This window comes from Malaclemys terrapin, chromosome 9 (genome assembly GCF_027887155.1).
Source record: "Malaclemys terrapin pileata isolate rMalTer1 chromosome 9, rMalTer1.hap1, whole genome shotgun sequence".
In the NCBI taxonomy this organism is placed as follows: domain Eukaryota; kingdom Metazoa; phylum Chordata; order Testudines; family Emydidae; genus Malaclemys; species Malaclemys terrapin.
In genome coordinates, this window is record NC_071513.1 from 6,061,377 (window position 1) to 6,073,466 (window position 12,090).

General features: G+C 44.0%; 1 protein-coding gene and 1 long non-coding RNA gene across 7 annotated transcripts in view; one reads left to right on the forward strand and one right to left on the reverse strand.

Annotated features, from left to right (window-relative positions):
- FGF13 (fibroblast growth factor 13) overlaps positions 1 to 12,090 on the reverse strand; it is a 336,658-nt gene that overhangs the window by 5,539 nt on the left and 319,029 nt on the right. The window lies entirely within an intron of this gene.
- LOC128843225 (uncharacterized) lies at positions 5,588 to 10,740 on the forward strand. The gene is made up of 2 exons (XR_008446206.1): positions 5,588 to 6,509; positions 8,138 to 10,740. It is a non-coding gene; the product is annotated as an uncharacterized LOC128843225 (long non-coding RNA).

Genomic DNA, 12,090 nt, shown 5'->3' on the forward strand with positions numbered 1-12,090 from the left:
TTAAAGCAAGGGGTTTATAATAGAAATACGAATGCAATTTTAACTATAGTAGTGATGGCTATTGTAAAATGCCACTGTATTTTTCCTAAAATTTCTGAGTTTAATCTTGCTTGCCTTCCTTATATGTGTAGTCTCGTAGGCTTCAACAGAGTTATTCGTGTGCATGAGGATTTGACTCTAATTATGTCAGTACTGTAGTAAACACAAGCAAGAAATAAATTGTGAAAGTATCTTGAGGGTAATTTTGGTTTAAAAAATCATAGGAAATAAGAGGCTTAAATTAAATGAGTCAGAGCTGGACCCAGTTTCTTGAATATTCCTTTCAGAGAAAGCGGTGCTATTTTAACATTCTTCTACAGATTTGTACTACATCCTTTTGCCCTCGTGTCTTTGTGCAGGCGAAGGAACAGAATTCAAACCCAACCGATTGGCAGTCGCTTTAACAAAAAGTGCACAGTAAACAATGTCATCCCTGTTCCTTCATGTTAATTAGTTGCTATTTAGTTAATTGACAGTCAGCTTCAATCACTATCAAAGGGGGCCAGTCACTGTATTTTATATGATTTCCAACTAAAACCCTTCTACCGCATTACTCCATCCATCGCTTGCTGTGTTAATAAGGAATATTGTGAGTATATCATCCAATTAAGAGTAGTAAAACAGAAAACTACAGTGGGCCACTGAATGATTATGGCTTATGTACAGTAATTTGCAGCTGTTTACAAAAGGCTTGCTGTATTCAGTGATGGAGGTTCAGATTAGGAACTGAACCACAACATTTGCACTCCCTCTCCCCCTCCCAAGAAGCCAGTTGATTTCAGAGTGCACTGCTGTCACATGGAGTGGCTACACTTGGCAGTAACAAGGAAGCAGGTATCCCCTCCCTTCATCCCCCCCCCATTAAGTGTGTGACATTCTCACCACAGGATTCGTCAAAAGGCTGCAGAGAGGACTGATACGCTCCCCGCACTTGGTCTGGTGTGACAGAGGATAAAGGGTGGCTATAGAAAGGAAAACATTCTAAAAAGCCTATTTCACCCTTGATTTTTCTTGGCTTTGTTGTTCCGGTAACAAGCTATGCTTGGTGCTATGATGCAGCCGAGAGCCCTGTTAATGCCAGACATCCCTTCGATGCTGGTGCGATGGCACAATGCCGTGGTAATTCCTCCCCCTCTCGCAGGAGGTAATCCCTTTACCTGGCTCCTCCAGATACTCAATGGTCATTAACGTGGGTGTGCAGTTTTTTGAAGGTGAACGGCATCCACCATGTCTACTCTTCTCCCTCACATGCTGGGCTACCACGTCAGTTTTCTTTTCATTGTTTTTTCCAGCTTTGGAAAAGAAGGCACCTAATTTAACTGACTAGTTTGGCATTCAGTCATGGTTCTCTGGCTTGTCTAACTGCTATTCTTTCCTAGCATGTCGCCCTAGCTACTAAAAGACGAGACGTACATGCTGAACGGCTTTGTCTTTTTAAACATCTATCTATGCTGTTTGTGGCGGCAGACGTTGTGTTCTTTCAGGAACGCAAAACGGTGCATTTAACACGGTTTATTTTTTACAAGTATTTGTTTCCATCAATTCAGTTTATTAATTAATAATACCTACAAGCTTCCTGCCTGCTTAAAAAGAAAAGGGGGAATCTTTGCAGTTGAAATGCTAATAGCCGTGCTTCTCACAAGCAGGTGTTTTATTGGTATAACACAAGGCTAGAAATATTTAGCAACAGAGCGACTAAAGCAAATACCAACACTGATAACTCCCCCCCCCAGTAATTTAGGGTCTTGCACCCCAATCTAGCCAATAACTTAACTTTCAGCAAACCTTTCCCAGGTGTCTGGCTGGTGGGTCTTGCCCACATGCTCAGGGTCTAACTCAGGGGTGGGCAAACTTTTTGGCCTGAGGGCCACATTGGGGTTGCAAAACTATATGGAGGGCCAGGTAGGGAAGGCTGTGCCTCCCCAAACAGCCTGGCCCCCACTCTCTATCTACCCCTCCCACTTCTGGCCCCCTGACTGCCCCCCTCAGAATCACCGACCCATCCAACCCCCCCTGCTCCTTGTCCCCTAACCGCCCCCTCCCGGGACTCCCCACCCCTAACCGCCCCCTGGAACCTCACCCTCTATCCAACTGCCCTGTTTCCCGTCCCCTGGCTGCCCCCCAGACCTCTATCCACACCTCTGCCCCCTGACAGGCCAACCCCGGGAACCCACGCCTATCCAACCCCCCATGTTCTGCATCCCCTGACTGCTATCCACACCCTGCCCCCTGACAGGCCCCTTGGGACTCCCACGCCTATCCAACACCCCCCCGTCCCCTGACTGCTCCCCGCCCCAAACCTCCACCCCTTATCCAACCCCCCCGGCCCTCAGAGCAGCATGTCTCGCTGCCGCGCCGCCCGGCCAGAGCCAGACACACTGCCGCGCTGCTCTGCAGGACCACGCAATCCCGCCGCCCAGAGCGCTGCCCGGGAGGGGGGACAGCAGGGGAGGGGCTGAGGGGGTAGCCTCCCCGGCCGGGAGCTCAGGGGCTGGGCAAGATGGTCCCGCGGGCCATAGTTTGCCCACCTCTGAGCTAACTGATCACCATATATGGGGTCGGGAAGGAATTTTCCTCTAGGTCAGATTGGCAGAGACCCGGAGGGGTTTTCGCCTTCCTCTGCAGCATGGGTACAGGTCACTTGCAGGTTTAAACTAGTGTAAATGGTGAATCCTCTATAACATGAAGTCTTTCCATCATGATTTGAGAACTGCAGTAACTCAGCCAGAAGTTAGGGTGTCTATTTCAGGAGTGGGTCGGTAACGTTCTGTGGCTTGCAATGTGCCGGAGGTCAGACTAGATGGTCTCTTCCGACCTTAAAGTCAACGAGTCTAAAACCAGTCTTGCAATAATGGATGGGGCCCTTGACAAATATATCAATCAAAATACGTTTCAGGGCAGCTAGCACACAGTGTTTTTGTTAGTTATTTTTTTTTTTTGTACTGCACTGAAAAAATGCAAGTTAAATTGATATGAAGAATTCAGATGGACTTCCTTGATTCACATGGGTCCCTTTCCTACTGAAATCAATAGGTTTTCCATTGGCCTCAGTTAGGATTAGGAGCCTATAATGTCTTAGCACAACCATACACAATGTGCAAGACAACAAATATGTGGGATACATTATCATAAAAACACTTCTCTTCCTTCACTGTTTTTGATAATCAGTTTCAGCTGCTGATGATATAACAGAAAAAATGAATGTCTCTGAAAGGAATATGACACTAGACTGCATGTTCTGTACATTAATCCAAAACACATACAGGAATAGATTTCCCGTGGACGGTCACTGAGAATTTTACACACACCATCCAGAAGAGGTGGATTGTCTACCTGTAAGTAATGGGAGTGAAGGCATTCTGTCCTATATAGGTTCTTAAACTACTTTCCTCACTGTAGCGTCTGAGCGCCTCCCAGCCACAATTAACATTTGTGTCACACGTGGTTTGTTTTCTCTCTCATCCCCTCCCCAGGAGGAGGTTTGTGTGCGGTGCCTACAATGTTTTGTTTTGGTTGAGGGAGTGGATTTTTTTCATTTAAAAAAACCCGTACCCACTGCTGTGTGTTGATGTTGAAGGCAAATCAAAGAAGTGCACCTTGTACTTGGAGTGAAGCTGGTGAGGTTTGTGATGGTCCTATAGTTCCTGTGGGAGTTTAGTGTCTGGAGTCCAGCATTCTTGGTCAATGTGAACATGGTTTAAGGAGTCCCCTTCCCATAAAGACTTTAGAGCTGCAGTCCTCTAGCTACATGAAAAATACTTAATGACCCTGTGGTGACAACCAATTTAAATAGTGCCAGGTGGACAAAGTATTTTGTCTCTTGGGAGAAGACAAACTGTGGCTTGTGTCTTACCTATCTCATAGAGCTAGAAGGGACCCTGAAAGGTCATTGAGTCCAGCCCCCTGCCTTCGCTAACAGGACCAAGGACCAAGTACTGATTTCCCCCCAGATCCTTAAGTGGCCCCCTCAAGGACTGAACTCATAACCCTGGGTTTAGCAGGCCAATACTCAAACCACTGAGCTATCCCTCCCCCCTCTTCTTTTCATGTCCGAAACTGGCTGGTTGTACATTGAATTGCACATTTGGGGAAGCTGCTTCTTCCACAGTAGTGTGGGTTGCTGATACAGAGCAGGGAGATGGTGGAATTATATTGCAAAGAATGGTGGACAGAATGAAGTGCTAAGTAGTAACCCACTACCGGTTCTCTTATTCAAATGGGCCTTTAGCAAATAAGTTTCTGTCTGAAGTTAGAACCCTGAAGAGTATACATTCATTGTGTTCTTTATAATATGACTGAAATTGTAATTTTCAGGCCTCTGTTTCCTTCTCCCAACAATGAGACAAAAGCTAAAGTCAAAAATCTGACGCAGAAACATCACTGATAACCTACAAAAGTTCACGAACTTCCAGGCGTCAGTGTGTACCGGTGAGACGAATATTCTGGTTGTTAACCACACATTTAGTTACCAGTGAGGGTGACAGAAAGTTCTTGCTGTTATCCAAGAAGTAGCATCTCAAAAAAGTCTCTAGAAATTTTGGAATGAAGCATGCACATGGGAAATCTAAAGGTTGCAGCTATGATAGAATTTGTCTCTTTCCGAGAGTAACAAACTGTGGTCCCAGTCCAGCCCTTACTCATCTGAGTGATCCTACTGACCATTTATCCATGCAAATAAGTGTTGCAGGATTAGATCTTGAGATTTAACTTAGTATATGTGCGGATGATATTAATGATATTCCATTTTTCTCTTCAGCTTTTCTGAAAGGAAGCCCACAGCAGAATGTGAAAGTATTTTGCATTAATGAATTGTGTATTTGTAATAGCCTAGGATAAAAACAAAAAGGATAGTCACCTGGTTTGCCTCGAAGTTAATAGTATATAGGGCAATAGATATGCAAAAATATTTTGTACAGAAAAAAAAAAAGGACAAAATAGCTTTAAGGAAACTGATTAATTCCGGTCACAACTCAGACTTGCTTAAGTAAGCAAGAAGATAAATTGTCAGGAACTTCTGCTTGGTTTTGATCTAATCAGCTCAACTCCTGAAATGTTCTTGCATAAAAAGAATTACATCTGCATTCAAAATATATATCTATGGACAATAAAAAAGAAGTCATCTGATATGATCATTTGGTATAAAGACTTCAGTAGTATAAACTTGGAATGGCTACTTTATTCCAAGCAGATAACTGACCAGATCACCAAGGGAGAGAAAAGTAATAACTAATTACATATAGAAAAATCTAATATGATTTTTCCCCCATACCAAATTCTAAGGTCCAGTTTTTGGATACCTACCAGATGTGAATGTTACTATACCAATGCAAAGCTGGAAATCGTCCTGTTCTAATGGTGTAAAAGCTCCTGCTTCTGGCCCAGACACCTGGAGTATCAGACCTTGGACCCAATCACTGATCCAGGACTTAAATATTAACCAGCCTGACCCTCAACCAAGGATAATTTGAGGGGCGGGGAATTCCACCCACAGACGGGGAGCGAAGGGAACCTCCCCTTTTTAAGGTGGCTGTTTACAGCTATTCAAATGTTTGTCATATTATACTAGATCGCAGATGAGATGGGTTAGCAGGCAGAGTGCAAACGAGTTGATCAGGGATGCATGATCTATGGAATTTATCCCATGGCTGTCATCACCATGTGTTTTGTGTTAGTCCCACCAGCAGAGGTGCTAACCCAACAAATTAAGGAGTAAAAAATGTGGATCATTCAAAATTGAACAGTCTCAACGTTGGCATTTATGAAGCAAACCTGGGCTGTAATTGCGTGATATTTCATGGAGCAGTTGATCAGAATGATCAGAAATTGGATTCAAAAGGATTCAATGGCATGGACACAAATGATTCAGAAATGATAATTCAGACGAACGGATTAGGAAATGCTTTTAAATGTGGGGTGCATAATTACAGATTCCATGAGAATAACGATGTGGTATCCGTATGGGCTATATCCTTTATTGTATCCACTTTTAACAAAATCTCAACTTTTCATTTCTATGTTTCCCAATTTCTTTCAGCACTTTGATGCAAACTAGGATTTCATTCTATCATCGTGAATTTCTGAAGGACCCCTTTCAAGCTACAGTGCTGCTACTTTAGCGATTTTTCTGCACCAGCAGTTCCACCTTTTATTAACAGAGATTGATTTTCTTCATCTTTGGCATGTGGCCTTCCAGAGTGTATCCTCTGCATCATCGCCCAGGAGCATGTGAAATATCAACAGCACAAAATGTGAAGACTTCAACTTGCAAGGTATCGGAAATAACAGCTTCTGGATCATCAGATGAAAAAACTCTGTGAAGAAATTTCTATACTCTGTGAAGCCAACATGGTCCTGTTAGCTACAGGAATATAAGCGCCTTCTTTAAAAGACTTTAGTCTCAATCAAGACTGTAGGTATAGATAGGTCCCAATCCTGCACAGACTTGTGCGCGCTGCTGAATTTTACCTACTGTAAGTTGCCCAAGTGATTTCAGTGCAGCTACTCACAGTGCACGAAGTTAAGTATCGGTGTCAGACTTTGCAGGTTTGGGGCCATAGAGGGATTTCCTAACTGACCTTGTAGCAGGGTTTCTCAAACAGGGGTCACCGCTTGTGTAGGGAAAGCCCCTGGCGGGCCGGTGTGAGCCCCGTCCGCAGGTCTGGCCGATTGCGGCTCCCACTGGCCGTGAATCGCTGCTTTGGGCCAACGGGAGCTGCTGGAAGCGGCGTGGGCCGAGGGACTTACTGGCCGCTGCCTCTAGCAGCCCCCATTGGCCTGCGATCCGTGGTCAGTGGGACCCGTGATCGGCCGGACCTGCAGACGGGGCTCACACCAGCCCGCCAGGGGCTTTCCCTACACAACCGGCGACCCCTGTTTGAGAAACCCTGCATTAAATGAAATGGTAAAACTCCCATTGATTTCATGGGAGCAGAGTTAGGCCTATACTGAGCTCTTCTACAAATCCCATTCTTAAAATACTGTGTGCAATTCTACTGTCCTTATTATAGGAAAGGCTTCGTTGCTAAGACTGAAAAGATGCAGTGGGAAATAACCAAAATGATTCAGGGGATGGATTGTAAGAAAAGATGAGAGAGATTTTGCCTCTGCTGGTCAGAAATAAAGATGTAACGTAATGGAGATCTGGAAGAAGTATGTACTAGAGCTATCTGAAACTACCTACAATATTTAATTCATAAATAAGCAGCAATTGGGCATAGAAGTAATTTAGGCAGAATTTCTTTACCGGGCATTCTTTCATAGCATGAGGATCTTTTTTATTTGCATAATAAACATCCAGTAATAGTGGGAATATGCAGAAAACTGCAAACAAAGCAATAAATCAGAGTATGTAAATCCATTCAAGGGAGGATTGGGGAAAGAGAAAAATATATTGTGTCGGAGCTACTAACTACGGTAAATATCTGTGCTCCAGCAGTGAGATTTCGTGTTTTTTGTTAGGTATCTTTGGATCTATAAGAAAGCCCTGGTAATTATTTACTTGACAGTGTTCCTTTGTACTTAAGTCAAATATTCAACCCCCAAACCTCCATAAAATAAAAATTCAGAGGGTGAGCTGAAACAGAAAGTATATTAATCAAAATGCAGAGCTTTGCACAGGTCTAAGAATCCTGGAATCTTTTTCCAGCCTTGCCTCTGACTCACCTGTGAAAATTCAGGCAATTAACTTTGGGCCAGATTTTTAACAGTATTTAGGCTCTCAACTCCCATTGATTTCACTGGGAGCTGGGCACCTAACTACCTTTAAAATATCTGGCCCTTAACCTCTTTGCTTGTCTTACTGCATCTGTGAAATGGGTATAACACCTACTTTTGTCAAAGAATGTCATGAGGCTTAATTTATGTTTGTGAACAGCTTTGAAATTTATTCATGACAGATACTTCATGTCTTGTTGTTATTGTTCCATTGTCTTTTAGTTTATTCCTCACCTCTAAATGTGTTGATTTACGAAAGCCATGCCTAATTGGAGGTGAGCAAATTAGCACATAATACACGAGGAAGGGAAATGCTCCTCTCATAAGTGCAGAGGAAATGAATCCCATTAGAGAAGATCCGTAATGTGATTTAAATGTTTTGCAGGATTCCCAAGAGACCACCTCGCAGATGTCAAACACGAGTCCCTTTCCTAAGCCAGACAGAGTTGCCGTACTGCTAGTTTACTCAGCATGAATAAGAAAGGGAGAAGATTTGTGTTACCTCTTGCATGCTTCTGCACTGGTGTGATAAAAATAAGCATCCCCATTTCCTGGGTGAGGGACAGTAGAGGAGAGTCTTTAAAATTTCCTGACTGGTCTAGCCCCTATAAATATTTTAATGCCCTCCTAACATACACGTCTCTCCTGTTTGATTTCTATGGCTTAAGGGCATAAGATTTCCAGTCTTACTTCAAAATTGGAGTGAAAATGTAATATCCTTTTAAGATAAAATGAAGAATCTAAAGCACTGTATGTTTTGTAAAGCTCAGGAAAGGTTCATTAAGTAACTAATGCTGGTAGTTCTGCAGTCATTTGAAGGGTATAAACACTAAAAAGAAGAATTGCAGATGGTGCAAAGCGTTCAGCTAGGGGTGACAGAATTATATTGGCCAAAGGAAAATGTGGGCTGAGCTAGAGAAAAAACTAAAAGCATTTGCTGCATGCTGTAATCCTGATATTGACAGGGAAAGGCCTAGCTGACCAATAGGTTTTTCCATATCTAATTTTTATGATTTCCTACTTAAAATTGTAACATTACTGCTTTCAAAGGCTCTAAAGGACATTCTTGTAAGACTCTGACGATAGATCTCCACATGGAGTAGTTATGTTTTCTGGGATTTTACCATATAGGTTAACTTTCTGGATATCTTTCCAAAACGTTAAGCCACAAGACAATAACCAAAGTATTCTTTGTCATGGTACACTAGACCAATTGAAGCCAGTGAATCTGCTCATGTGAGTATGACTCTCTTGGTATATCAAAAGCTGGAACTGCTGAAAAGTATGCCCTGCATATGGAAAGTTTTAAATCACTATGAAATCAGGTGGACAAGTGGGGTCATAGAACTATAGGGTGGAAGGGACCTTGAAAGGTCAGCTAGTCCAGCCCCCTGCATTAAAACAGGACTGAGTAATAATAGGCTATCCCCGAGAGGAGTTTGTCCAATCTGTTGTTAAAAACTTCCGATGACGGGGATTCCACAGCCACTATTGGAAGCCTATTCCAGAATTTAACTATCCTTATAGTTGGTTTTCCTAACCTAAATCTTCCTTGCTGCAGATTAAGCCCATCACTTCTTGTCCTACCTTCAGCAGACATGGAGAACAACTAATCACCACCCTCTTTATAACTGCCCTTAACATATTTGAAGACTGTTACCAGGTCCCTCCTGAGTCTTCTTTTTTCATAACTAAACACGCCCAGGTTTTTTTTAACCTTCCCTCATAGGTCAGGTTTTCTAAACCTTTTATCCTTTTCCTTGCTCTTCTCTGGACTCTCTCCAATTTGTCCACATCGCTCCTAAAGCGTGGGACTATACTTCAGCTGAGGCCTCATTAATATACAGCAGAAGATCTACAGATCATCTTGCAAAAAACGTGCCCTTGATATAGCAGGCTGGAAGCCATCCAGACTGCAATGACTGCTGAAGTTGCTTATCATCTCCTAGCTCCAAACTTTAGTGCAGGGGATATGGAAGATGGCATAGCCTTCATCCCTTTCAATTCCTTTCCAACCCCTGAGAGCATGAAAAGAACTCCAAAGTGCTGGGATGAGAGAATGTGGCTTTCTTGAGGCAACATACTCCAGTTATAGGTTAAAAACTTTTCTTCCTTTGGGAATTATCTCTGCTGTCTTCCTTTCTTAGGAGATCAGCTAGCAGAAACCACCCCACAGAGGGCTAAGCAGCATTAAATGAAGACAGCAAATTGCTCTCCTGAACTGGGCATCCAGTCTGCCTTCTGCATCGTGCAGAGTAATACTAGTAGTTTAACTGGTGGCCCAGTACCCTTTCTTTTTGTATTATCAGAGAGAGCAAATAGGAGCACGTAGCTTAGCTTCTCTATGGGCAGGTCTTCACTACCCACCAGATCGGTGGATAGTGATAGATCTATCGGGGATCGATTTATCATGTCTCATGTAGACATGGATAAATCGATCCCCGAACACGCTCCCCGTCGACTCTGGAACTCCAGTTCGCGAGAGGCGGAAGCGGAGTCGACGTGGGAGCGGCAGCGGTCGACTCGCCGCCGTCCTCACGGCCAGGTAAGTCGACCTAAGATACGTTGACTTCAGCTACGCTAATTGCATAGCTGAAGCTGCGTATCTTAGGTTGACCCTCCCACCCCAGTGTAGACTAGGACTATGCCATTCTTTCTTTATCACTTCTATCATGGCTCTTTCCTACTCCCCTCAAAACTAAGCATACTAATTGTTTTAGGTCTGTCCTCACATGGAAGGTTCTGTGTACCTCAAAGTGTTTTCATTGCCTTTCACTGAACCCTTTCCATTTTTTCGCATATTCTGTATATTTTGTGGCACCTTCAGAGTGGGGTTATAATACGTTCACAGTCATTCTCTATCACTTTCTTGTGCCCATGAAACATTGTGTTTGCTTGCTTGCCCCATACTGTGCAGTTATAGAAAGGTTGATATCTTTTTAAGGTGTGCGTGTGTCTCACTAATAAATATATTTCTGTGTTATGGTATTTCTGATCTTTTGATCTGTCCATGTGCCCAAACCAAAGAGATTAAAGACTCAAAAGGCAAATGAAAGCGTCTTTATCAAGCTGGCACAGAACGCTGAGAGAATACTTTATACCATAAATATTATCCTTCCACAAGTTGCAATCAGATTCCAAGCAGTATAAAATTGAAATCCTTTTGCTGTCAAATTGCTAAACCACATATGTCTTTGCACAGCCCTTCTGAAAGGTTTCACACATTTAAATTAAAATGAAATGCAAGTTGGAAACACCCATAGCGAACAAATTCTGCTCCCACTTAACCACATGTACAAGCCCCATTCATTTCAAGGGGACGTGCGTATGTGTTTAGCTGGGAGCAGAGTTTGGTGCAGGATTCCTGTGAACACACTACAGCCTCATTAGACAAGCATTAGCTGTTCTAATGGTCAAGGTGATCACGTTCTCTATACGTGATCTTAGTCCCACTTTGCTAATTCAGATCGCCTGAACCCCAAAAGGAGTTCGTGCCTTTTGGACTGTAAACTCCTTGGGACAGAAGCTAGTTACTGCATGCTTGTACAGCATTTAGTATAATGGTGCCCCATCCTGATTGGTGTTTAGGTGCCACTTAAGTCTAAATGTGAAATAATAATAAAGGGATCCCTAATTGCATCTTGCTTTTCTTGACCAATTAAGTAGCCTTTTCTGATGGGTCTTTTTAGAGACCGCTGTGTTGCCGAGCTAGATGGGGCCTTTTCCTGGTGAAATGGGTTGGGGGAAGATGCCATTACGTCTTTTGCTGTAGAAAGCTGTTGTGAATCAATCTGTAATTGAACTGATGGGGGGGGAGAGACATGTTGGCCAATGAAAAGGTCGATTTCTATTACAACGCACACATGGGCTGGGAAGCAGGTAGAGAAGCAGTCACCAAGTCTTGCTTTCGGTTTACACCTACCGCTGCCCTTTTAGCTAAACGCTGCCACCGCCTTTGCTAGCTCCCTCCCACTTCCTGCAGAGTGTAATCGCTGTGTGCCAGGCTTGGATGGCACCTTGAAGGCATGGCCCAACGTAGGGTGCAGGGTGGGGCTCTGGCAGGTACTTTGCCTTATGCCAGTGCCCCTCCCCCCCATTACTCCTTCCCATTCCCCCGGAGCCAGGGCTGTGAGAGGGGCCGCGGCTCTGCATGGGAGGAGGAAGGACACGGATGGGGGCCAAGGTTGGGGCCACAGCTGGGCGTGGGTCTAGGGCCAGAAGCTGCGGGTGGGTGCCAGCAGCCAGGCCCCCAGCCAGATACGGAGCGGCACCGAAGCTGGGGATGGGGCCAGGAGCTGAGGCTGGGTGGCCCCCCTAAGGCAGAAACATTACCTCCTA